Genomic DNA, 24,938 nt, shown 5'->3' with positions numbered 1-24,938 from the left:
ACTCGAATGATGCAGAGGAGGGCACGGAGATGATGGGAGGGCTGGGGCAGCTCTGCTCTGGAGCCAGGCTGGGAGAGTTGGGGTGTTCAGCCTGGAGAAGAGAAGGCTCCAGGGAGACCTGAGAGCACCTTCCAGTGCCTGAAGGGGCTCCAGGAAAGCTGGGGAGGGACTTGGGACAAGGGCAGGGAGGGATGGCAGCAGGGGGAAGGGTTTCCAGCTGGCAGAGGGAGCTGGAGCTGAGATGTGAGGGAGAAATTCTGGGCTGTGAGGGTGGGGAGAGCCTGGCCCAGGTTGCCCAGGGAAGCTGTGGCTGCCCCATCCCTGGCAGTGTTGAAGGGCAGGTTGGATGGGGCTTGGAGCAGCCTGGAATGGTGGGAGGTGTCCCTGCCCATGCAGGGGGGTTGGAACTGGATGATCTTGAAGGTCCCTTCCTACCCAGACCATTCCATGAAAAATGGGAGCTTTGAGAGGCTCTACATGAAGGCAGCGCAACGCAGGCAGCCTCTAGGGGTGGAGGGGACTGCTCCATCACACCTCGCAAGGAAAAAACGGTTGGAAAAGCTTGGGGATTTCACAATTTGTGCTGAAAAACGGGCAAACCCAAATGTATGTTTTGTTTTTTTGGGGGGGATATTTCCTTTTTGTTGCTGTTTGCTGGCACTGGCAGTGCCCAGACGCAAGCGGCGGACGCGCTCCTCCTGACAGCAGCTCTCGTTGCTGCCACTGAAGCATGAATCATTTACTGCTGGGAGGTGTTGTTTTTGTGTTTGTGTTTTTTTTTTTTTACCAACCTCAGCTCTCCTTGCTGAAAAAAGAAATGAATTCTTGTCTAGACCTGTGCTTTTAAGTCTGCTCTCAGCTTTCAAGGTGGTGCTGGCGCGGCTCTGTTAGCCAGGGGCTGGGCTGAGCCTCTCCCCCTCTTCTAACAGGGAAGCCTGTCCCAGCAGGCCTGGCTGGGGATGCAAAGGATTGATAGTTTTGGGTTTTTTTTGTTTGTTTGTTTAAGTCATATTATTCCTGGCACTGCTACAAGTCTCCAAAATCAAAAAAAAAAGGTCTTTTGTGCTGGTCAAAATAACCGGAGTTCATTTGGTGAGAGGAGGGCAGCTACGTGGCTGTGCTAAGGAACCCTGGAGGAGATAAATTTGAGGATCCCAACCCCAAGCTGGTCCCAGGCTCGTGGTGCCCAGGGTGGTCAGAGGGTTTGAAACACTGTTTTTCAGAGGAAAGTCCTGCTGTCTCCTCCCCTGGCTTGTTTTCAATCTGCTTTTTAGCTCTGTTGGCTTCTCTCCCGTGGCAAGTTGCCCCCAGCAGATCTGTGCCTGTTTAACCTCTGCCCTGAGAGACCAGGACGTTTGGGATTGTCCACCACAGGATTCTCAGAAACTTGGGATACAGTGAGTTTCCATACCCTTGCTGAAAGGACAGACTGTGACTGTTTCAGACATGGGTAATCCTTTTTCTGGGATTAGTGAAGCCAACCGTTTTTAAGACAACAAAAGACCAAAGGGACGATGACTCCAGGGAGGAGCAGGCAAACCCTCCCTTGAGTTTGATCCTTTTCTGGGGGAGTATCAAACATTCCCGTTGCTCCTCCAGTCTAAGGTCAAAAGTTTGTTAAACTGGGTCTAAAGATTTAGGAATTCTTCTCAAACCTGAGAGCACATCTCCTTTCAATGAGATGTAGACAGGCTGTGCAGGGTCAACTAAAAACTGGGGATGGACAACCAGGAGCTGAGAGGGAAAGCATGAAGCAGAGTCAAGGAGACAAAACTGGCATTTAAACACTTCTTGTTAGGACCAGAACCTGATGTCCTGCTCATGGAAGCATTTCATGCCATGTGGAGTGTTTCCTGTGACTGAAGTGTTGAATAGTCCTTCTCTTTCCCAAGCCCTGGGGGAAAGGACCTGCTGCAGGTGATTCACCAGGAGATCCCTGCCTGACACCTTGTGAGGTTAATTCATGGTGATGCAAGCCCCAGCTGAGGCAGCCTGGTGATGTCATGTTGTGGAAGCCTAAAGCTCTGGCATGATGCAACAAGTGCTCCCTGTCTGACTTCTGGCAAAGGGTTACATGCTGTGGACAACTGCCCTTTGGTCAAAGCCAGGGGTGGGTAAGGCCTTAGGAACAAAAAACCCAAGGATAAGCAGCTCACAACTGCCCCATGTAGCAGATGTGATGGCAAAAACTGGAACACAGGAAGGTCCACCTCAACATGAGGAGGAACTTCTGTGCCGTGAGGGTGATGGAGGACTGAAACAGGCTGCCCAGAGAGCTTGTGGAGTCTCCTTCTCTGGAGACTTTCAAGACCTGCCTGGATGTGTTCTTGTTTGATGTGCCCTGAGTGATCGTGCTCTAGCAGGGGGTTGGACCAGATGATCTCCAGAGGTCCCTTCCAACCCCAACTATTCTATGATTCCATGATTTCCACGTGCCTGTTATTTTTGTATAAACCATCAAGCACCATTTTGAGGCAAAGTCCACCCTAAACAGTGAAGACACCTGCTGTGCAATGGATACTCACCAACCAACATGCAACGCAGGGAAGGCAATAAACCTGGAGAAGAGAAGCCTGAAGACAGTTAGGGTGGAAGGTGATCATGCAGAGGTAAAGTGACCATTCTCCCAGGTCACCTCTGCAGTGATATGTCCAGCATGGCTCTGGAACATCTCAGTGTGCAATGATACCTCCCTCTGCTCTACTTACAGCACATGCAAGAGGCAGGTTGAAGATGACCTTTAAGTTAGTCAAGCTCATCGTAGTGCAAACGCTACTCCAGGGAGCAAACCATCCCCAACAAGCCTGTGGTACTTGGGGACCTTCTGATGAAAGCCAAAACAGGCAGAAAAAGAAAGAAGAAAGGAGAACCTGCACTTCAACACTTCCAGGGATGGAGCAGCCACAGCTTCTCTGGGCAACCTGGGACAGGGTCTCCCCACCCTCATAAAAAAACCAACTACTTCCTAATGTCTCACCTAAATCTCCCCTCTTCCAGTCTAAAGCCATTCTCCCTCATCCCATCCCTCCCTGCCCTTGTCCCAAGCCCCTCCCCAGCTTTCCTGGAGCCCCTTCAGGCACTGGAAGGTGCTCTCAGGTCTCCCTGGAGCCTTCTCTTCTCCAGGCTCAACACCCCAACTCTCCCAGCCTGGCTCCAGAGCAGAGCTGCTCCAGCCCTCCCATCATCTCCGTGGCCTCCTCTGGACTCTCTCCACCAGCTCCATGTCCCTCCTTGTGTTGGGGACCCCAGAACTGGACTTATGGATTTGTACCCTATACATCCTGCAGCACAATTCCAGCTTCCCTTTGCCTCACCCCTGGAGGTTTTTAAGGCCAGGTTGGATGAGGTTTTGTGCAACCTGGTCTAGTGGTTCCCTGCTCATGGCAGGGGGGTTGGAACTTGATGATCTTTAAGGTCTCTTCCAACCTTAATGATTCTATGATTCCCTCCAATCCAGGACATATTCTTCTACTCAAAACCATCTCCCTCTGTGTCCCCATACCCCTCTGCCCTGGCTCCAACCTCCTCTTTGCCTTCTTCTGCCCCTCCAGCCCACCAGGCAGGGACCAGCCCATGCTGTGGCAGCTCTGAAGGCAGGAGAATGCAGCCTGGCCAGTCGCTGTGCTGAGCAGGGATCACAGACCAGTTCTTCCTGCTCTCCTGCCAGTGGGTATTAATAGCAATCCTCCCCTACACTCAAATGGGGATTTTCACTTCTAGGAGCAAAATACCTCGGTGACTCCTACTATCAAATTAGGGAGCTGGGAAGAGTTCAAGTGACAGAGGAGTCAACCAGCTCTCATTGTTTTACTGTTATTTTTAGCTTGGGTTTTCATTTGCAGGGAGAAGGGAGGACTGCTCTTACACAGAGCTGTTTGCCTCAAGTCCTGGGCAGCCTCATACCTGCAACATTCCTTGCTCCTGCAAGTTATTCTGGGTAGGGCTGCTACTAAATAAAAATGCTCGCCGGGGTATTGACATGACATTTTGGTATTTCAGCCCCAAAGCATCATCAAATAAATTTTAGATTAACAAATGATGAACTCCTAAGAAAACATGCATCCAAATTCCAGTGTACAATTCCAGCCTGATGTAAGTTTTCACAGTTAAAAATACTCAGTTGTTTAAGCGACACGTGGCATCTGGCTAGTGCCAGGGGTTGCCAAGTGTGGCATGCAGGAATGCTCCCCCAACAGCTGAAAATGTCCTCCAGCACCTGTGTCCAGGGTGGCCAGCAGTCACAACCTGATCCTTGTCTCTCCTCATGACAAAACTCAAGCAAACCATGTGTGAGAATGGTTCATGTAAAAGCCCAGCAGGCCTGGATTGGGATTTTCAGCCTTCCTTCAGTGGAAAAGAATCGTTGCAGCATCCTCAGTGTCCTCATAGTTCAGATCTGGACGGGTCACACAGCCCTGACCATCAGCCAGGACACTTCAGGGTGGCTTCATTTTATACCAAACCCTGCAAGAAGGACGTTTCAAGAGCCAACGACCAAAGATCTCAGTTCTACCACGGGCTGGAGAGGAGAAGACTTGAGCTGGTGCATTAAGAGAGTCTGGAGGCAGGGCGATATTCTTCAGTGAGCAGTTTTTCTAGTTTTCACAGGTCCTGGATGCCTCTAATCTGCCTGACATCTGGATTCAATTTCTTCAAAGAAAGAACCTGCGACATTTTAATCCCTTTGGCGACTTGAAGTCTCGGGGAAAGCGAAAGCACCCACCACCCTCCCAGCATATTCCTTTTCCTTCTTGTTATGCATTTTGAAACCCTCTTTACTAGGAACTGAAATCCACCTAAAAACTCCCAATTGCAGCTATTCTTAACGTGCTATATTTAGTGTCACATGCAGAACACTCGAGTAGTGGAATAAAAAACATCTCCATAGGGAATCTTCTTCTCCCCTACATGTTCAGGGAGCTCAACCCTTTCTGCCATATACAAAGTTGTTTACTGTCCGTGAGCTGTGTTTAACATTCCACTCCCAGATATTTATATTCAGAGCCAAATTCAGAGCAGTATTCTGGAAAATGAGCAAAAGTGGGGTATGACCCATCAAGAGACTATTGGATCATCTGGGAAATTTACGAGCTGGTCTGGAATCCAGCATTTATTTTGGGTGGTGAGAGGTCGCTATAATTAGCTGCCATTCAACTCCATTTTACAATTGCAGATACAAAAATAAAAGAAAACAAACAACCCCAAACCCTCTCCAACCCACAATGCAGATGCATTTTTCCTGAAACACAACCTATGACATTCTTCAGCCCTCTACAGAAAACCCATCGACCTCACCCTTCCCTGCAGTGAACATTTGTGCGCTCAGGCCAGAAAAGCCATTTCCAGCTCATGAATATGAATGCAAGGCCAGGAAACACGGACCCCCCCCCCTCCCCATAACCCTGTGATGTTATTAAACACCAACATCTGCTCCAACAACAAAGTAATGGAGCGAGAAGCTACAGTTGACTTCAGCTCCTGAGCTGCTCACGTGCCAAAGGTTGTTTTTCAGAGCCGCGTGGTCCGGCCGGTGCCAGAGATGTTGGTTTTGATCAAAGTCAAATTTCCAAATACAAATTTGTAACTTATGCACGGGCACGTTCTTGCATGAATCAGACAAGCCAGTAAAATTCACATAAAAAAGCCTTCTAGAGCTGTTGTGTCTTTGGGAGGGGGGAGGGAAGGGCTGTTTTTGTTGTGCCTTTCAGGCTTGCGGGGATATATTCCAAAGGAAGGAGTTGCTGCTGCAGTTTCTTGCATGATTTAGTGATGATCTTTAGGCTGTGTGATCCCTGCCTGAAGCCAAACTGCTGGTGGGGAATCCGACCATGGAAAGACACTTAGAGGTGGTTTCAAATGATCTGGACCATCAAGAATGCAGACGCAAGGATTCCCTCTTTCCCCTCCTCTTTTTTTCATCAAAATAAACTCAGTGTTTATCTGCCTTCCCTGGAGAGACTTTTGTTGTCAGCTTGATTGTCACAGTCTCTCTGCTGCCAACACTAGTTTAACTCTAGGGCTTGTTCAGGCTGAGTCATATTCACAGAATTGGCCCCCAAAAGGTGAGTAAGACTTGGAGAGGACAGCACATGGAGGCCCATAAAAAGGGTCCTACCAAGAATCACAGAACTATTCAGGTTGGAAAAGCCCCTTGGGATCACCCAGTCCAACCATCATCCCTGCTCTACAAAGTTCTTCCCTGAACCACATCCACCAACACCACATCCCAATCACCCTTCAACACATCCAGGGATGGTGACTCAACCACTTCCCAGGGCAGCCTGTTCCAGTGTGTGACCACTCTTTCAGTGAGTAAATTGTTCCTAATGTCCAGTCTCAACCTGCCCTGGTGCAGCTTGAAGCCCTTCCCTCTTGTTCTGTCACTAATGATCTGTGAGAAGAGACCAGCACCAACCTCTCTACAATATCCTAGACTTCACCATTCCTCTTCCTAAAACCTTACAAGGACATCTCATAACCACAGAAAAGACCATCCAGATGAGACATGATTCTTGCATATTATTCAGCCTGGCTTCATTTTGCCTCTGGTAAAACACACCATCACTTCCGTCTGTTCCCTGTCATCTACTGCAAAGTATTTATCTAGTTGCTAACAAACATCAAGGTACTCACACCTTCAAAAAACACAGTACTGCTTCCTCCCATGAGTCATTCCACACCTTACATAACTGTGGGGGTAATATGGAACCATTCCTATGTGGTAACTTAACAACAAGTTGGTGTAAACTTACCTGAAATGCAAGAATATCTCTTAGTTTTAAAGCATAAAGATCTGCTTTGTAAAGAAATTCCTGTCCTCAATCTCTCGTTTCTGTCCCTGCTTTGCAATTCCCTCTCCCTTCTCTCTTATCCAGACAGTTATCAACAGTTCAGGTTGTAGTACAGCTCCAGACATGATCTGGGGAGAAAATACCTTCCTTGTCCCAAAAGGAGGAAGTTTTGGCACAAGAGAAGGGGCAGCTCAGCTGCAGGAAGTGGATGTTCTAACTGTGGTCTCAAGTTGTAACTTCATAGAATCATGGAATGGTTTGGGCTGGAAGGGACATTAAAGATCATCCAGTTCCAACCCCCTGCATGGGCAGGGACACCTCCCACCATTCCAGGCTGCTCCAAGCCCCATCCAACCTGCCCTTCAACACTGCCAGGGATGGGGCAGCCACAGCTTCCCTGGGCAACCTGGGCCAGGCTCTCCCCACCCTCACAGCCCAGAATTTCTCCCTCACATCTCAGCTCCAGCTCCCTCTGCCAGCTGGAAACCCTTCCCCCTGCTCCCATCCCTCCCTGCCCTTGTCCCAAGCCCCTCCCCAGCTTTCCTGGAGCCCCTTCAGGCACTGGAAGGCTGCTATGAGGTGGCCTTACTCTGGTAATATAGGTATACCACCTATATTCTGGTAATGTTTGGAGGGTTTCAGGCTGTACATCAAGTTAGAAGCCTAACAGATCTGGGTCACTTTTGAGAAGGACTCTGGAGAGGGGAGGTTACCAAGCCCAAATCAACAAGAATACCTGGGGTATTGCAGCTCATCTGGGCTGGTGTCATCTTCCCTGTCATTTGCATTCCATCTTCCTGGTATGTGCAACAATGAATATGTGAAGTTTAAAAATCACTAAAGGACTCAATCTTTTCAGAAAGACAAGCACACATCCAAACAAAATAAACCTTTCCCCCTTTAAAAATCATTGATGGGGTAGGGTGATGAGTCTGGGAGACAAGGGTGCAATTCCCTGCTCCAAAGCAGGTCTTCATGGGATCACCATCTACCTGGCACTTTTGCCAGCACAATGATGTCTGGTAGGAGTGTGAGTGCAGTGTGCTGGCCAAGCTCCTGGTTGTCACAAGCATGGTGACAAACAACAGCTTGTCAGCTGAGCTGTGTTTGCTGGGGGAGAGAGTGGGGCTGCAAAAACAGTTGTGCTGTGGAGTTAAGATACTGTAGAGAGACAAACTCTGAAAAAAACAGTTCCTATCTGTGAGACAGGGATAAACTGACCTACACACATTCTTAAATTATGTTGTTCTTCTCTTGTGACCTGATTTCATCAATGAAATTGACATATTGGTGTGTGATGGAGCCAAGTTTTAGGCTGTTGGTTCACCCTCATCAAATCTGGACAGAGCAAAGTACAATCTGTACAACAGCATAATTGTTCAGTGAGACCCAGAAGTCCTGGTGATAGAAATAATTGGCTGTGGGGCTTTTGAAACTTTCAATAACCTCGCGAGCTGGTATCAAAAAGCCTGAAAATTACAATCCAATCAGTACCATTCATGTATTTGAATAAGAATACTGGAGTGTATTTGGTGCGTGTGCCTCAGACTCTCAAATGTCCAGGAGAACCTGACCCTTTCAAAAGAAGTTGTTAAAAAGTCAGGTTAAAACAAAAGCTGCAGTCTGAACTCCGACTGTATTAGCCTAGGGATTTCCCTTCTTCCTTGGAAGATCTCTTTAAAACTCTTAAAAGGCAAGGACAGAAGTTACAGTTGATGTTTTAGCTTCACCTTGAAGTGATTGCTTTGTGGGAGAAACCCTAATTCATGCAATTTTGTCCAACACATAAAAAGGTAGCCCAATTAAAAAGAAAGAGAAAATCCTCTTCCCTGAGGGCAGAGTTCCTAGCCATAACACTCCCATCTGCATCAGAAAACCAGAAAGACCTCAGAAACAAAACAAGCCCCAAAGAGAGTCAGCTCAGAGGCTCAGCACTGCTGTGTGCCAGCCCTCTGCAGATTACCTTTTTTTTTTTGTTCTTTTCCCTCCCCTGCTGGGAAATTACAGGAATGGTCTTATCTGGAAAAGGAGATCTAGCCTAGAGAGGTCAAAGCCCCAGTTAGCCACTTGGACAGGACCATCCCTCATGGAAAACAGCCAGCAGTAGCCAGGCTAAGTGAGGCTAATAAATAATGCACAAATGCAAAGTCAGTGACAACAACAGAGGATGCTCTGGTCATGAGGTCAAACAGGAAATTCCCCACTAACAAATTACTCTTCATCCCTGTCTAATAAACCTTAAAACCCACTTAGTTAACTCTCAACTCAATAGCTGCCTCCCCTAAGAAAGAGAGGATTGCTCTTCTTTCCCCTCTTCAGAGAAGTGTCTGACAGGGAGATCTTCAGGGCAGATGGTCAGGAGAGAAGTAGTTTCTCTTCCAGGAAACCAAATTTGGAGAGTGCTTGAAAAAAGATGCAACTCTGCACCTCCCCACCCTCATTTTTGTAAACCAATTTAATCCATAGCTTCAGGAACAATTTACCACCCAGCCAGTCCAGCTTGTTTGCAATACAATGAAGTGCACTGAAGTCAAACAATAGCAACATTTCAAGGGGCTTTGCACAGTTTTGCTTCCCAGCCCTTGAAAATGCTTCTTTTCTTGAGGGGTTACCCTCATTTCTTTCACACAGCATGAAAACTGGGGCAGATTTAGGATTCAAATGCTTAAAACAGGAGTTCCAAAACAATGTTATGGATATCACCAGCAGGACTCAGCCCACCCCAGAGGTGGATGTGAGAGCAAACACAGCTGTGCAGCTCTCTAAACTGTTGATGGTGAAATGCAAACACAGAAAGTACGACATTCCCCAGCAGAAACCACTGTGGTCCATAAAGCAGGTGATTGCACAAGATTATGGGGGAATGTGTTTCGATTACCTTAAAGTCCAGGCTGCAAAGGCTGACTGCATCGTCATCTTTCTCTCGGCGCTTCCTCTTCTGGAAGAAATAGAAGAGAGTTAGATAATAATAGAATCATAGGATGGTGAAGGTTGGAAGGGACCTTCAAGATCATCAGGTTCCAACCCCCCTGCCACGAGCAGGGACACCTCCCACCAGACCAGGTTGCTCCAAGCCCCATCCAACCTGGCTTTGAACACTTCCAGGGAAGGGGCTTCCACAACCTCCCTGGGCAACCTGTTCCAGTGCCTTCCTACCCTCATGGGGAAGAATTTCTTCCTGATGTCTGACTTAAATCTCCCATCTTCCAGTTTTAATCCTTTCCCCCTCTTCCCATCCCTCCCTGCCCTTGTCCCAGGTCCCTCCCCAGCTTTCCTGGAGCCCCTTCTGGCACTGGAAGGTGCTCTAAGGTCTCCCTGGAGCCTTCTCTTCTCCAGGCTGAACACCCCCAACTCCCTCAGCCTGTCAGCCTGTTGATGCTGCACATTTGATTTACCTTCAGAAAGAAGGCTGGTTTTTAAAAAGCAAACTAGAGGCATTTTTTTCTTTACAGCCTCAGCTAAATGTAATAACTCAAAACCCCGAAAGTTCGAAAACAAATGCAGAGTATGTTTATGCTGTTGCAGGAGGTTTGTCACCTGATTGGTAGCTAAAAATTAGATGCTTCTTTCTCTGCACTCCCATAATTGTGGTTGTGAAGAAAATCTCAAGTGGGAAATCTCAGCAGCGTGACAGAATGCAGCGGTTACCACTGCAGAGTGATTTAAGATTCATTTCATTCAAAATGAAACATTTTTTGTGGCTTCTGAGGTCAGCAATCCAGCAATCAAGTTGTGCTTTTTGAAAGAGCTAGGTACCAAGAGGGTCAGATTTGGTGATCAGAAGGATCTGAGGTCTCTAGAAGATGGACATCAGAAGATACCATGCCTAATTCTTACAGTGTTTCCTCACCAGCATGGCTGGGTCTGTGAGTGGGAGGATTTATGGATTTCACCCCGGGGACACTGCCAGCACAAAGCAGTTTTGCTCTGGGTTGGTTGTTCCTGCTTCTCAGATACCCTCCAATACCCAAATATATTTTATTATATATAAATATATATGTGTGTACATATATATATACAGGGGGTTCTTACTGTGCGTCAAGGATTTGTTTTACAGCGTGGCTGCCTCAACAGCTGAGTGTGTGTATGTGAGGGCATTTCCAACACCTATTTGAAATCATTATTTTGGACATGGCCAGGAGACAGCTGGGGCTGAAACACCCCTGCTAGGAATGCAACGTGCTGAAAGAATCAGCATTTTTGTGGATGAAAGATGAGGCTTTTGGCCAGGGAGCTCTCAACTGTTTTCCTTGCTGAAGAAATGCACAAGCCAGTGGAACTAGGATCAAAGCCATCTGCACTGAGCTTCCTGATACCTCCCACTATTTCTGTACTACCTGGACTTTTACAGTATTTTTTCATTACTCAGATAATGTAAAACTAATTGTGGACTCATCCTGTTAGACTGTGCCAGCCTGAAAATCACCTGGACTGGAAAAATAATGGGTCACGAGCATAAATTGTTTGGTCACCCATGAAAAAAGTGGTTGGTTTTCATCCTGAGTTTGACCCTTGTCCTTCAACATTTCAGAATGAGTCAAGTTCATCCTCTTCCACTTCATTAAGCACAAAGCAAAAAAGAAAAGAAACTACTTTGTGTCTTTATATGGGTCTACATGTTGTTTATCAGTTTAAGAGGCTGGACATTGAACTGGGTGACAAGGGGAAAACACCTTCTCTGCAGCTGCAGAGGGAACCATGACCATGAGTTGACCCTGACTTTTTGTGTCCCACCACTCCAGCAGCTTGACCTTTTGTCAGGAGCAAATAGGTAACACCTGCTTTCTTAGAATTTAATAATATATTCAAATAACTTAAAAGTTTCAGCTTTGTCATCATTGTCAGTGTATTTAAACTGTCTGAATGCAAGTATTCATTGACATTATTTTTAGTTGCTGACAAGCCAAGTTTCCATGGTTCCTTTGAAAATCTGGTGCTGTTGAGGGGATGCCCAGCTTCCCTGGAGGGTTCTCAGGAACCTGTTCTCTTGTCCTTTTGTATGATGCTTTTAGGCTCCAGTGTGTCTTCTTGCCTGTCCACACTGTTCTTACTCTACCATTTCACTATTAAATACACACATGTAATGATGAGGATATTCACAGAACCATGGAATCCTCAGAGTTGGAAGGGACCTCTGGAGATCATCCAGTCCAACCCTTCTGCTAAAGCAGGATCCCCTGGAGCACATTCCCCAGGGCTGCATCCAGGTGGGTCTGGAATGTCTCCAGAGAAGGAGACTCCACAGCCTCCCTGGGCAGCCTGGCCCAGGGCTCTGTTTTCCCTCCTATTTCCATGTCACTTCCCATGTTCCAGCCTGTGCCCGTTGCCCCTCGTCCTGTCCCTGGGCACTGCTGAGCAGAGTCTGGCTCCATCCTCCTGCACCCACCCTGAGATACTGGGAGGCATCAAGAAGGTCTCCCCTCAGCCTTCTCCTCTCCAGGCTGAACAGCCCCAGCTCTCTCAGCCTTTCCTCATCAGGGAGATGCTCCAACCCCCCAGGCACCTTTGTTGCCCTCCCCTGGACTCTCTCCAGCAGTTCCCTGTCTCTCTTGACCTGGGGAGCCCAGAACTGGTCCCAGTTCTCCAGATGGGGCCTCATACACTCAGTTTCTTGTATTTTGGGTTTTGCCACTGTGGTTTGTTTTTTTTTTTTCCTCCTCAACTATTCAAACTAGGTACAGAAGTGCACTCAAGTACAAAGTCCTCCAATGTTTTCTGGTTTGTTCTGCATTTGCAAAGAAAAGACACTGACTCTGCCACGTGAGTCCCTTCACTGATAGACTTGCTAACTACAAAGGAAAAAAATCCTCACACTAGACATCATGTCTTACCATATTTGTAGCACTGACACTGAGTTAATGTCCCAGCACATCCATGCTTTTTTTTGAACAGCCCTTTGGCAGGCTTGAGAACACATGCAAATGCAGACTTTTAAAAAAAATTTTATTAGGTTTAGTCAAATATTCAGGATTGGTTATTTATCTAAGACTGCTATAACCACACCTTCTTGGTCTGCAGATTATTTTTCCCATATGTAAGTCAAGGATATTAGCATCTATTTAACAGAAGAAAACTTGCAATAAAGACCAAGACACCACGCCTTCTTGGTCTGAATATTATTCGTTCCTTATGTAGACAAGGATATTAACATCTTTAACATACAGCTCCAGACCAAAGCCCAGACACGAAAGGAAGGCCAAAGTTTTGTTTTTAAATTGGCTAGACTTGTGCAAGAAGTATTGCATTGGCTGGACCCCATTTCCTTTGCCCAATATAGTTTGATACAAAAACGGAGACGTTTCGCTACAGAGCCAGCTGGATCGCTCCTGTGCGGTGCCAGAACAGATTCCAAAGAAGCAGCCTCTTCAGACTGCTCCAATCTGGGAGTTTAAAGCCACAGGATGAAAAAGCAACTGCTACAGTTCTGTTTTCTCACATTTTTGGAGAGGGTCACGCTCAAGAGATCTGATCCATTCACCTCCTCAAGGAACTCGAGTCATGTGGAAAAAGTTACTTCTACGCAAGCTGCTGAACTGTAAAAAAGTGTGAGACCTGATGTGGGCTCTCAAAGAGGAGAGGCATAAACCATGCTAATCAGGAGAGGAAATCTCAATATTTTGTGACTTTCTTGTAGAAAGACCTAAACAATGCCATGAGCATGAATGTTCAATCACGTTGCAAGGATTCCCGTTAAAGCTCCAGCTTTTTTAGCAAGTACTGGTTTTCAATTTGAAAACCATTCCAGTCATCAACTTTTCCTTTCTCCTACCAAGGGCTTTGGCCTCAAACCAGAATATTTTGTTCTTTAGGGATCAGTCTGGTTTTTGCTGCTTATTGCCCACCTGAGGTCATAAAACACCAATAAGTCTTCAGGTGAGGAATGTGCTTCAGGACCATTAAGTCAACAAAGATCAAGTGCCTGTTTCTCATCAAGGAATCCTCCTTAATGAAAAGGAAGAAAGGAAAACAGAGCATGAGGAACCTTGCAGCCAGTCAGAAGCCATCCAGAGGAGGTTTTAACCTTTACAGTCTTTTCTTAGAACTGTGCAGAACACAGACCAGTCCTTCTCTTTAAACCCACCCCACCTCTGTGGGCATGAAGAGGACACTTGGCTCAGTTACCCACTTCCCCTGAGGCTCAGGCCAGGTACATTCTTTGGACTTCTGGCCAAGCAGCTGCACAAACTAGGGCATGAAGAGATGTTATTTGTGATGGCATATGAGTACATGGTGGTCATGGGGGTAAAAACCCCTTCTGTGACACACTTCAGCACATGAGACATGGACATCGTTCATTCTACGATTCTATCTACTCTGCTTTGGTGAAACTCCACCTAGAGTAGTGTCCAGTTCTGGGATCCCCAACACAGGAAGGACGTGGAGCTGTTGGAGAGAGTCCAGAGGAGGGCACAGAGATGATGGGAGGGCTGGAGCAGCTCTGCTCTGGAGACAGGCTGGGAGAGTTGGGGTGTTCAGCCTGGAGAAGAGAAGGCTCCAGGGAGACCTGAGAGCACCTTCCAGGGCCTGAAGGGGCTCCAGGAAAGCTGGGGAGGGGCTTGGGACAAGGACAGGGAGGGATGAGATGAGGAGGAATGGATTAAAACTGGAGGAGGGGAGATTGAGGTGAGACATTAGGAGGAAATTCTTCACTCTGAAGGTGGGGAGAGCCTGGCCCAGGTTGCCCAGGGAAGCTGTGGCTGCCCCATCCCTGGCAGTGTTGAAGGGCAGGTTGGATGGGGCTTGGAGCAGCCTGGAATGGTGGGAGGTGTCCCTGCCCATGGCAGGGGGCTCGGAACCTGATGATCATTAATGTCCCTTCCAACCTAAACCATTCTATGATTCTATGACACCAAGTAGAGTTCTTGCTTGCCTAAATTCTGCTGCCAAAATGACCATACTCTGGTTGATGTACGTCAGCATCATGACACTGCCACGGCCTGGACACAGAGACCTGGTCCCTGGCCATGCAGTAAGGACACATCTGCTGGGCAACTGCCCCGCACAGCTACACACGCTCCGTCCTTATTCTTTCTCCCTTGTATTTGCTCATTTTCCAGTGGTTGGTATCTAAGTCCAAGACTAACCTCCAGCTGCTCACAGGAAATCCCGGATCTCCAGGAAAGGGCTGGATTTCAGGGCTACCCACCATCTGTAGCTGCAAATGAAGCTACTTGGGCTTGAATCACAGAATGGTTTGGGTTGGAAGGGACCTTAAAGATCATCTAGTTCCAGCCCCCTTGCACGGGCAGGGACACCTCTCATGTGAAGGGAGAAGAGGCAGTAGACCAGGTTGATGAGGGGCTTGATGGAGAAATGCAGAGAAGCAATGAAGTCCTTCAGAAACAGTTTAGTTTTTGCAGTCTGCCATGCCATACTGCACGTTCTAACTGTAACTGAGAGTTGAATATGCACATAGCCAAATAAAAGCAGATTAAAAAAACATGCAAAGAACAGGAATAACTTGAAACTCAATCAAAGTGCTTTTAATTTGTGATGTTAGAGCACAGTATTTTCAAATTTGAAAGAATATCATTTATAGGGCTTTGTAATATTCAAATGGATATGTTTAATGTGACTGTAGCCACCAGATGAAAGTTTCTTAAATTAAACAAATGAAAAATCTACGTGAGATGATGGTTTTGTTTAATTCCCACCCACCCTGGGCTGGTGTTTGTGCAGCCTCAAGATTGGACATGGCTGCCCTTCAAGACCCAGCCAGCAAAGTCCCTAAGTGCCTACAGAGAAAAAGCTCCAGCTGATTTTGGGTGGGATTTCCTTCAGAAAAGGTCGTCCTGTCCTTTTCTCCACCTCCAGATACGTTCTCATGCCCTTCCTGGTGCCCACACAGGCATCCACACAGCATGTGCAGTCAGCTGGATCAGCTCATCCCTAACTCTTTGTTTTCTTTTTTGGTAAGGCAAGTTTTCCAGCCAGATCAGTTTGCTGGCTGAGTGGATCACCACTTCCAGGAGCAACAGGGGGCAAATCAGCTCAGGCAGCTCATGAAAACGAGCTTTAAAACAGGACAAGATCTATATACACAAGACCAGGCACTCTGCACCTACTTCAGCTGACCCCTTGCCTTGCAACCCTCAGTGCATGAAGCAGGACAGACTTCTGAAGCAGCAATTCAGAATAGAAATCTGACATGGGTCTTCTGAACCAATTTCCAGAGTGATCCATCTTTATCTACCAGCTCTAGAGGCTGGATATGAACCACTTCCATAGTAAGGGATACATGTTACAGGATAGAGAGAAGAGAGCTGAAGGCCACAAGGCCATGCAGCTGCTCTAGGTAATTTCTCTATACCAAATAAAATACAGATTTTTGGATTGAAGAAAGAAAAAAAGGTTTATTACTACACCATGTTTTACATCTTTCTTGCTGCATCGCCCCCTTAGCTAGCAGGACTGCTGAAACACATTGGAAAGGAAGAAGTTCATAAAGAAACCAGTGTTCAGGATATCCTGCCTTCTCTTAATCCCTGTGTGCAAAACACACCCTCCAGCTAAAGCTCAGAAGCCTCAGTGGCTCAGAAAGAGTCTGGCCGGGCAGAGAGGAATGTGTTGATTTTCTTTCTCCTCCAGGCAGAGGGACCTTCACCTCTGTCTTTGGCTTTTGTTTGCATGCTTTTGCAACATGCACCCACTGAGTTGTTCTACTCACCAGGGTGAAGTCCCAGTGTGGTCCTGGAGTCAGAAATGTGAAAGAGCTGCCTCGTCTGAGAGGGTACCTGGGAGCAGGAAGAAGAAAGAAGGTAAATAATGTATAGGTTGCTATAACAATTGATCAACTACATCTCTTTTCCACAGTTTTGGTGGTATCATACATCTTCAGCTCCTACCAGAGAAGCTCCAAAGCCAATGAAGTAGCAGAGTCTTTGGGAAGGGAAGACCAAATGGTTGCCAGTATTCCCCACCACGATGGCAGGTGTTAGATTAAAAATCCCAGTTTACTACAATAAATTTCTTTGTGCAGGCAAAAACCTCCCACTGGGCCCTGCAGGCTGGTCTGGAGGAAAATCTCCCTTTGACCACAAACCTGCCAATCTGACCAGGAGAAAGGAAAAAACCAACAACAACAACAATAATAAAAATAATAACAACATTGTGGCCTCGTTTTCTAAGGTTAATGAAGCTGAAATGAAAGGAGGCAACAAACTGCACCTTTGACAATGCAGCCTTGTAGTTTCCCATACAATTACAACCAGGAATTGAGTTGTGGTCTTTCATTAAGTCATTCTGCATCCAAGAAAGTTAAACCACCAGAAAGCACCACACACAATAGGCCGTTTGTATAATCCTTGCTCTTTGAACAATGGTAAACGAGTTGCCTTATGCAAGTCATTTATTGTACCAGCACTGAGTTAAGCAAACAACTTCTGTTCCAGCTTTCACTGTCTGGTGGACTTAAGGTATGTCTCCAGCAACAATTTTTTAAAGCTTATTCTGGCCCTAATATGGAGAAACATTTTTGCCTGTCGTTGGGTTTCTGCATGTAGAAATGTAGTCCCAAATGGGCCACACACTTTTTCTCAAAGGCAGCCAAGCTGTATCACCTAGTGGGGAGATTTTCCCCCTTGTTGTCATAAACCCAGGCAGAAAAAGCATCTTCTCACCAGCTGCACCTTCCTCCTTTGTACTAAGATCCGACAGGATTATAAAAAACCTGGAAGTAATAGAGGAATGGCAAATCCTTCTGACTTTCAGTGGACCTGCACTCCAGCACTGTTGAAAACTGATCTCACAGAGCATGAGGAGTATTTCATGTCAGCAGCTCCCAGTATCAGAAGAGAAAAAGCATTTGTCTGTAACAGGTTTGTGGAGGGTGGGGTGCTCTGGAGGGCTCTTTGGAAAATACAACTCAACCACCTAGAAAATATTTTTGCACTTCTACCAGCCAATGCAGAGCAGCAAGATACATGTTTTATGAGGTGTACCTTACTGGAAGCAAGATGTGAAGGAATACAAGATGCTTTTGGTGAGGAGACGGATATTTTCTGCAGCAGATGAAGCACAGGTGAGCTTATTTAGCACTTTTCTTCCAAAAATGTATTTCTACACTGACCCTTTGCTTAGCACACATCTGTTAATACAAGTGACACTGTATTTTACTTCTAACTGAGGAGAAACCAAACGTACTACTGTCTGCTTGAGCTGGTTCTGTGTTCCTCACTCCAGGAAGGACCAGTGTCCAGACAGTGGATTTTGTTTATTGGGTCCAGACAGTGGATTTTGTTTATTGGGATGACCCAAGGAGTTAACTCAAAACTGTTATTTGGCACCTGGTACCAAAAAGGTAAGATCACTACATGCAAGAATCGTAGGATCACAGAATGGTTTGGGTGGGAAGTGACCTTAAAGATCATCTAGATCCAACCCCCCTGCATGGGCAGGGACACCTCCCACCATTCCAGGCTGCTCCAAGCCCCTCCAACCTGCCCTTCAACACTGCCAGGGATGGGGCAGCCACAGCTTCCCTGGGCAACCTGGGCCAGGCTCTCCCCACCTTCAGAGTGAAGAATTTCCTCCTAATGTCTCACCTCAATCTCCTCTCTTCCAGTTTTAATCCATCCCCCCCCCCCCCGCCAGCCTTGTCCCAAGCCCCTCCCCAGCTTTCCTGGAGCCCCTTCAGGCCCTGGAAGGTGCTCTCAGGTCTCCCTGGAGCCTTCTCTTCTCCAGGCTCAACACCCCAACTCTCCCAGCCTGTCTCCAGAGCAGAGCTGCTCCAGCCCTCCCATCATCTCCGGGGCCTCCTCTGGCCTCTCTCCAACAGCTCCATGTCCTTCTTGTGCTGGGGACCCCATAACTGGACACAATATTCCAGGTGGGGTCTCACCAGAGCAGAGTGGCAGAATCGCCTTCCTTGACCTGTTGGCCACAATTCTTTTGATGCAGCCCAGGACATGGTTGGTTTTCTGGGCTGCAAACAGATTGCTGGCTCATGTTGAGCTTCTCATCAACCAAGAAGATCTTTTCTTCACTTCCCAGCTGGTGAAGGAATGGTGTCTGCCACACATAAAAGGCTGAAGCAGCCCTAGCAGAAAATGAGATACTTTGACCCAGACAGGGAGGGAGAGCTGTTCAGCCACCTCAGTGGGTCACACAGAATAGGAGCAACACTTCCTTACAGCTTCTAGGGTGGCTGAAGTCCCCTCAGGACCTCTTGAGGGAATATTTCACCTGCTCCAAGGGTTTGAACAAGGCAACTGCCATGTGAGCCATGAAAATTCTGAGCAGGCAGCATCTACTGTGGAAAACCAGGAAGCAGGAGCATCATCATGGGCTTCAAAGTGGTGAGAATAGTAAATATATCATCTATGCTATACATACACACAAAGACTTAGATATCTACGTTTAGAGATATCTAAAATAAATACATAAAAATATAAAAATTAAGCTTGTTCAAAGCACCATATGCTTGAATTAAGACTTATGTAAAACTAGGAGAAACTTTTCCTGAGATCACACAACCTTCAGGTACCCTCAGGAAGAGCCAAAACTTTTTAATACAATCACTCTGCCTGTGATTGCTCCAGAAAGGGAAGGGACATTTCCAAGAGATGCATACCAGTACACTGACTCCTAGAAACTTCTGGAAAGGAACATTCTTTGGGATTTATATGAGTACATACTGCTCAGGAAGAAAATCTGGGAATGAGCATCAGATTTCTTTGAAATTTAAAACAGAGTCGTTTTTTCTCACGAGAAAGAAAAATCTGTACTGTTTAATTCCAGCATCTAACCTGCCAGGCTGCCCAGACCAAAATTTATGAGTTTGATTAAACCTTCCTTGACTACAGATAGAAGAGCAAAGAGATAATTAATGGTCTGCAAACTGTGCTCTGTGCATCTATAAAGAGCTACAAGAATGGACCAAGCCTCAGTCTCTAAGGCAGGCGTGAGCTTTCATCCTGGGAAGCAGGAGCACAATTTTGTTCCATGAATCTTGATCTCTGACACCAGAGGCAGCCAAATTGTGGCCTGGAAGCCACATGGGGCTTTCCAAATGTTCACAGTAACTCCCAGTCATCCCAGTATGGATCTGGACCCCTTGTATCTGCCCCAGATATATTGTCTGGGGTTCTGGATGCGTCTGGAATTGTGTCCTCCTGCCCATGGGAGCAATGGGATAGCAGGTAGAAAGCTGCCAGTGAGAACAAGGAGTTTGGCCTATTGGTCCTAGTGCACTCAGCTTCCAACCCAATGGTGATTTTATGGGGTGTAATCAAGCCAGTCTGGCTATAAGAGCCTTCACAAAACTCAAATGTAAAGACACTGTACAGCCATCATCGTGTCCTCTTACACTCATGGCTTTAAAGCAACCACTGTAGCTTTCCATTTACTGCCCAACGTGTTTCATTCCTATGACACAGACTTGATAATAAGGTTTTAATCCAAAGCAGTGTTTTATTCTGGCAATGCACCTCATGGGGCTGCCTGTGCAGTATTTCACTTCCCCCTCTGATCAAGCTGGGGTGGGACTCACATTGCTAAATGTGTGAGATGCCTCCCACCCTGCCCCCCCACTGCCCTTTTCTTGGTGTCTCATGGCAACCTGTCTGATGGTGGCTTTCAAAAGACAACCTGCAGAGATAATCACACAGGTATTAGCCTCTCTACTGCTCCTGCTCAATATCAAGGCTACTTAGTCACTATTCTTTCATGAAAAGGAGAAATGATCACGTATATGAGGGGCATTAACTTGGAAACCTCAGCATTTGAAAATGAGTTGTAGGAGTGGGGAGTACAATAAGCTTAAGGTTCAAAAAAATCTACAGGCAGCTTTGTTTCCAGTTGTTCACAAGTGTAGGAGAGAAATTTCTCCATCTCAAACTCCATCATCTAAACCTTCTCACTCAGCTGTGGGGAGAAATGCAGCTACTAACTCCCACAAAAGGCAGGGAATATAGAAATATCTGCCCCAGGTAAAAAGTTCCCTTCAGTCCTTCAAACATCCAGCACAAATCTTCTGAAGCAACAGAACCTGTGATAGACTTGCTGGCTCTCTCCTTCTCTTCAGTGTTCTAGTAAGACTCCATCTTACCCAAACTCTAGATTTAAAACTCAATCAAAGAGAAGAAAAGGAGAAGAAATCAGAAAGTGCTCCTTCTCATGTGCCACCACCACCATCACTGTTCTGGGAGTAGGAAGTATCTTATTTTTTCTAGATCTGGTATCACAGATGTTTTCTGACCATCTTTTGTTAAAAGGAATGAGTGTTTTGTGGTGTAAAGAGATTTTACTGATCTTCCTTCCTTTTTCAAGTCTTTGGTCAAGTGCAGGGAGCTGAGAACTACCAGGAACCACCAGGAGTGGCAAAAAGGACAGTTATGGAGGGAAGCAGATCCATGTGCTAAGTGGAAAAAGACCTTCAGAGAAGCGGCCTCTGTGATCTCAGAGGTTCATCACATCTCCTGGTGTCCCCTCTCCAGTCACTGCTTGTTCTCAGAGTCTTGATGAGGCACCATTTCAGCAGAGATCACTGGGATGATTTCCTGCAGAACTACTGGATTATTTGCTCTGTCTGTAGCTCTGCAAGAGCCTGCAAAGCTCTTCAAGCCTACAGAGCCAAACGTAGTCACCTGCATGACTACATGATGAGTATGACATGCAAATGAATGACTCATGATTGCAGTGCTCAGATGGGCAACCCTTGTCTGTCAAGCTTCTGAAGACAGCCCAGGTGAATGAAAGGTCAGCAATGACCAGAAGAGCAACCCTGGAAGTTTCACCTAAGGCATCTCGCAACACAAGATGAGGAAAAGCAGAGCTGTGTGACGGAGGTTGGGCTGTTGAGCATCACTCAAAACACTTCTGATTAATTGCAACAAGTGCAGAGTGGCCTGGTTGCAACGTTTTAGTACCTGAAGACAGCAGAATAAAGGACTGTGCTGGTGCCAGCAGTTGGATAGAATTAATTGCCCTGTTTATCACAAAGCTGTTCCAAGAGCCCAGCCTTCATGTAGGGTCATCCAGATATCCCTGCTGTGTCACCCAAACAAAAAGACTCAAGTTGTGTTCAGTCACTTCCTTGGAAAAGATTCTTCTTGATAGACTGTCTCCAGCATAATTTCCCTGTTTAAGGCAGGATGAGAAGATACAGACTCTTCCCTTATCTTACCAGGCTCAAGACAAGCAGAAAGTGTTAATTATAGCTGGCTGATTCATGTAACTTTGCAATATACGTTGGGGTTATGAAGACGATGACGTGAACACGCAAAAATAATTGCTGGGATGTGAAATGTTGCAGCAACACACTGGCCAAGCAAATGTCTCCAAACTAAGAGCAGGGGAAGGGCAACCTTGTTGCGACCGTACAGAAAGAACAAACACTTCTGTTTTGGTACCCTCTGTTTGCTTCAAGAAATGAATGTTCCAGGCTGCTTACCAGCAAATGATGATACTGCCAGTCTTGCCAAGAGTAAATCTTTCCAGAGCCTGTTAAAATAGAGATTGCCATGCTGATGGCCCATGGAGAGATTAGCTATGAAATATTTTTAACCTTAAAAGAGAGTGTGTCATTTGTGCTTTCAAGTTGATCTGTAAACAGGTTTAGAAAACCAGCAACCAACCTTGAGAGAGGCAGGGGAAGTCCTGAACACAAAACCTGTTCAGCAACATAGTAAGGGAGGAGATGGGGCCCCAATAATCTTAATGGAGGAAGTTTGGGCAATTTAGTAGATAACATATTGGTAGAGGTCCACGGGCAGGCTCAGTTGTTTCACACTCAAGCCAGACTGAGGAAACAGTCATTGTTCCTCCTTCCTTGAATAAACATCAGGATCCTTTCGCTACCACAAGACTGAGCAGTGAGCACTTGGCCAAATTTGTCCTCAGAATTTCATGTCAGGGTTGATGATTCCCTTCAGAGCTGGACACATTTTGAAGTTCAGAAGGGAAGGGTGAAGAGCTGTGAAAAACCACACCTAATCTTAAATCAGTTTATCAAAAAGCAAATGTTTCTGTCAAACACTGCGTTGCTTCTTAAGGATCGTTTTATTGCTTGTCCAGAGACGAGAGGTTTTTTGTGTTGACTTTTGGTGGATTTTTTTTTCCAGGGGAAAAAAAAGCCATAATTGAGATTTTGGGGACAACAAAAATCCAAAAGACATCCTCAAAGGGTGTGCTAGAATAGATAACCATTAGTCAGGCTAGAGGATAAAGCACAGCGCAGCTTCACTCATCAGGTTAGAGCAAGTTCCCATTCATGTTATTTGAACCTTTTTCTCCCTTTTTACTGTAAATCCACACTGCCTAGTCAGCATCATTCAACAGGCTGCACTTTTAAGACTTATTTTTGATGACTTATCCAGGAAACTGCAGAAATGCTTTGATGTGGCAGTTCTCTTTAACTTTTTAATGTTCCAAAATACATTCTTCAGACTGGGCAGCAATTCCGTGTTTCCTTCGCTGGCTTCCAAACCCCCTTCCCCCTTTCTCTTTTTGTTTTCAGAGCAAGCTCTTCTTAAATATAAACCACTTGCACAAGTACTAAGATGGTGAACGTTACAAGTAACACGAACAGATTAAAAGTCAGTCCCCAAACGAGCAAGCCATACCAGGGAATCCTGTTTTGAACGACAAGAACAGAAAAGCTTCACAAAGAGCCTTTTGAATTTTAATTTAAAGCTTTTCTGCAGGGGGAAAAAAAACCCCAACAAAAACACAACAGCCTCTGGATTTCCAGCCTCCTGTAGTTAATATTTCCACTCCAGATATCCAGATATACAATATCCAGAGGCCTTGGCCAGTAAAAGAGGCCTCCCAAGCACTGTGCAAACAAATTCTGACTAAGGGCACTTACGGCAGTGCTTGTTATGGTTCCTTATCTTGCAAACCTCCGGGGTAAAAGCCTTGCTTGAAGAAAAACCTATTGACAGACATTTTAAATATCTAAAAGCAAGACAGAAGAACTCAGTACTTCAATGGTGGAGAGGAAAATGGCGCTGGTGAACTCGGCAGGGAGTTCAAGTTTGCAGACAGCTTCTCTGTCATTAATGCTATCGCTGCCAGCAGCGCACAAAGGGAAGCGGGAAACTTACAGCCTTAATTATATAGAGAGCAAAAGAACGACGGGTTGCTCTCTGGAAATGTGGTTTAGAAAGCTGCAGTAACTTTCTGGCAGCAGCAGGGTTTGCAACACCGGTGCAATTAGTAATTCCAGCAGTCTCAGCTTTCAAATGCAAAGCCAGGAAAAGCCAGGGCAGAGGAGTTAAACAGGCATCAAAACCGCGTCGGTCCATCCACCGCTTGGACAGGACCGAGCGGCGCTACTGCTGAGCTGAGAACTTCTTGTACTTTTCAGACACACTGGAATAGTTATTATTTTGTTCTTTTATGTTGGAACAACCTCTCCTTCTAAAAGGAAGCGCCTTCAGACACTCTGGGCAGGTTTAAATTATAGAAAGAACATGAAATTTTTGTTTAAAGAGGTTTATGAAGTTCAGCGCAGGCTGAACGGGAAGAGTGATTTTCCATTCTAGAAGTGCTGCTCCTCACAGGTATTGCTGGAATATTAGAGCTATTTGTCTGAAGAAGCAATCAACAGCAGCACTGAACACAAGAAGATAAGCCTGAAGGAGATTAAACATGCACTGATATCCTTAAATAATCACACGCCTGACCCCTCTGGAGCTGCACATTAACAGTCTCTCCACAGCCAACACACAACATCGAGTTTCATCTGAGGACTGCAATGATATCTTTTCACCACAGACTTCCCTTATGACCCAAGCATCTTCCTTCCACTTTGCCTTCACACTTCCCTCCCCAGCTGGGTCTCTGCTCCAAGACAGATTGAGGAAACACTAAGCTCCCAGCACTGCTGCTAAGGCTGGCAGCCAGAGCTTTCTGCAGGAGAAAAAGGACTTTTCAGTAGCACGTGGTCAAGCCTCTTCTGTTCCTCACCCCACTCCCTGCCCAACCAGTTACTTCAAGGTCCACGTTGAGCATAGAGTGGCGTTTTTCAAAGGCTCCTGGTTGAATGACACACAGCAACACACCATTAGCTGAGCACTGAAATGAAGCAGGTAACAATGGCCTTTTGTGAAGGTTATTTGTAAGAGATCCGCTGCAGTGATTTCGTTTACAACAGAACTGTGCAAACATCAGCACTGGCTGAACGGTGAGGCAGCAAACACAGGC

General features: G+C 46.2%; 1 long non-coding RNA gene across 1 annotated transcript; it reads left to right on the top strand.

The window, feature by feature from the left end:
* The first annotated feature begins 17,522 nt into the window (after positions 1-17,522).
* Positions 17,523-21,135, top strand: LOC127381908 (uncharacterized). Its single transcript, XR_007888824.1, has 3 exons — positions 17,523-17,608; positions 17,692-17,811; positions 21,060-21,135. It is a non-coding gene; the product is annotated as an uncharacterized LOC127381908 (long non-coding RNA).
* Positions 21,136-24,938: the final 3,803 nt, after the last annotated feature.

Source organism: Apus apus, chromosome 1 (genome assembly GCF_020740795.1).
Source record: "Apus apus isolate bApuApu2 chromosome 1, bApuApu2.pri.cur, whole genome shotgun sequence".
NCBI classification, from domain to species: Eukaryota; Metazoa; Chordata; class Aves; order Apodiformes; family Apodidae; genus Apus; species Apus apus.
The sequence above is the reverse complement of the archived record's forward strand: the minus strand, read 5'-3'. Positions and strand labels throughout refer to the sequence as shown.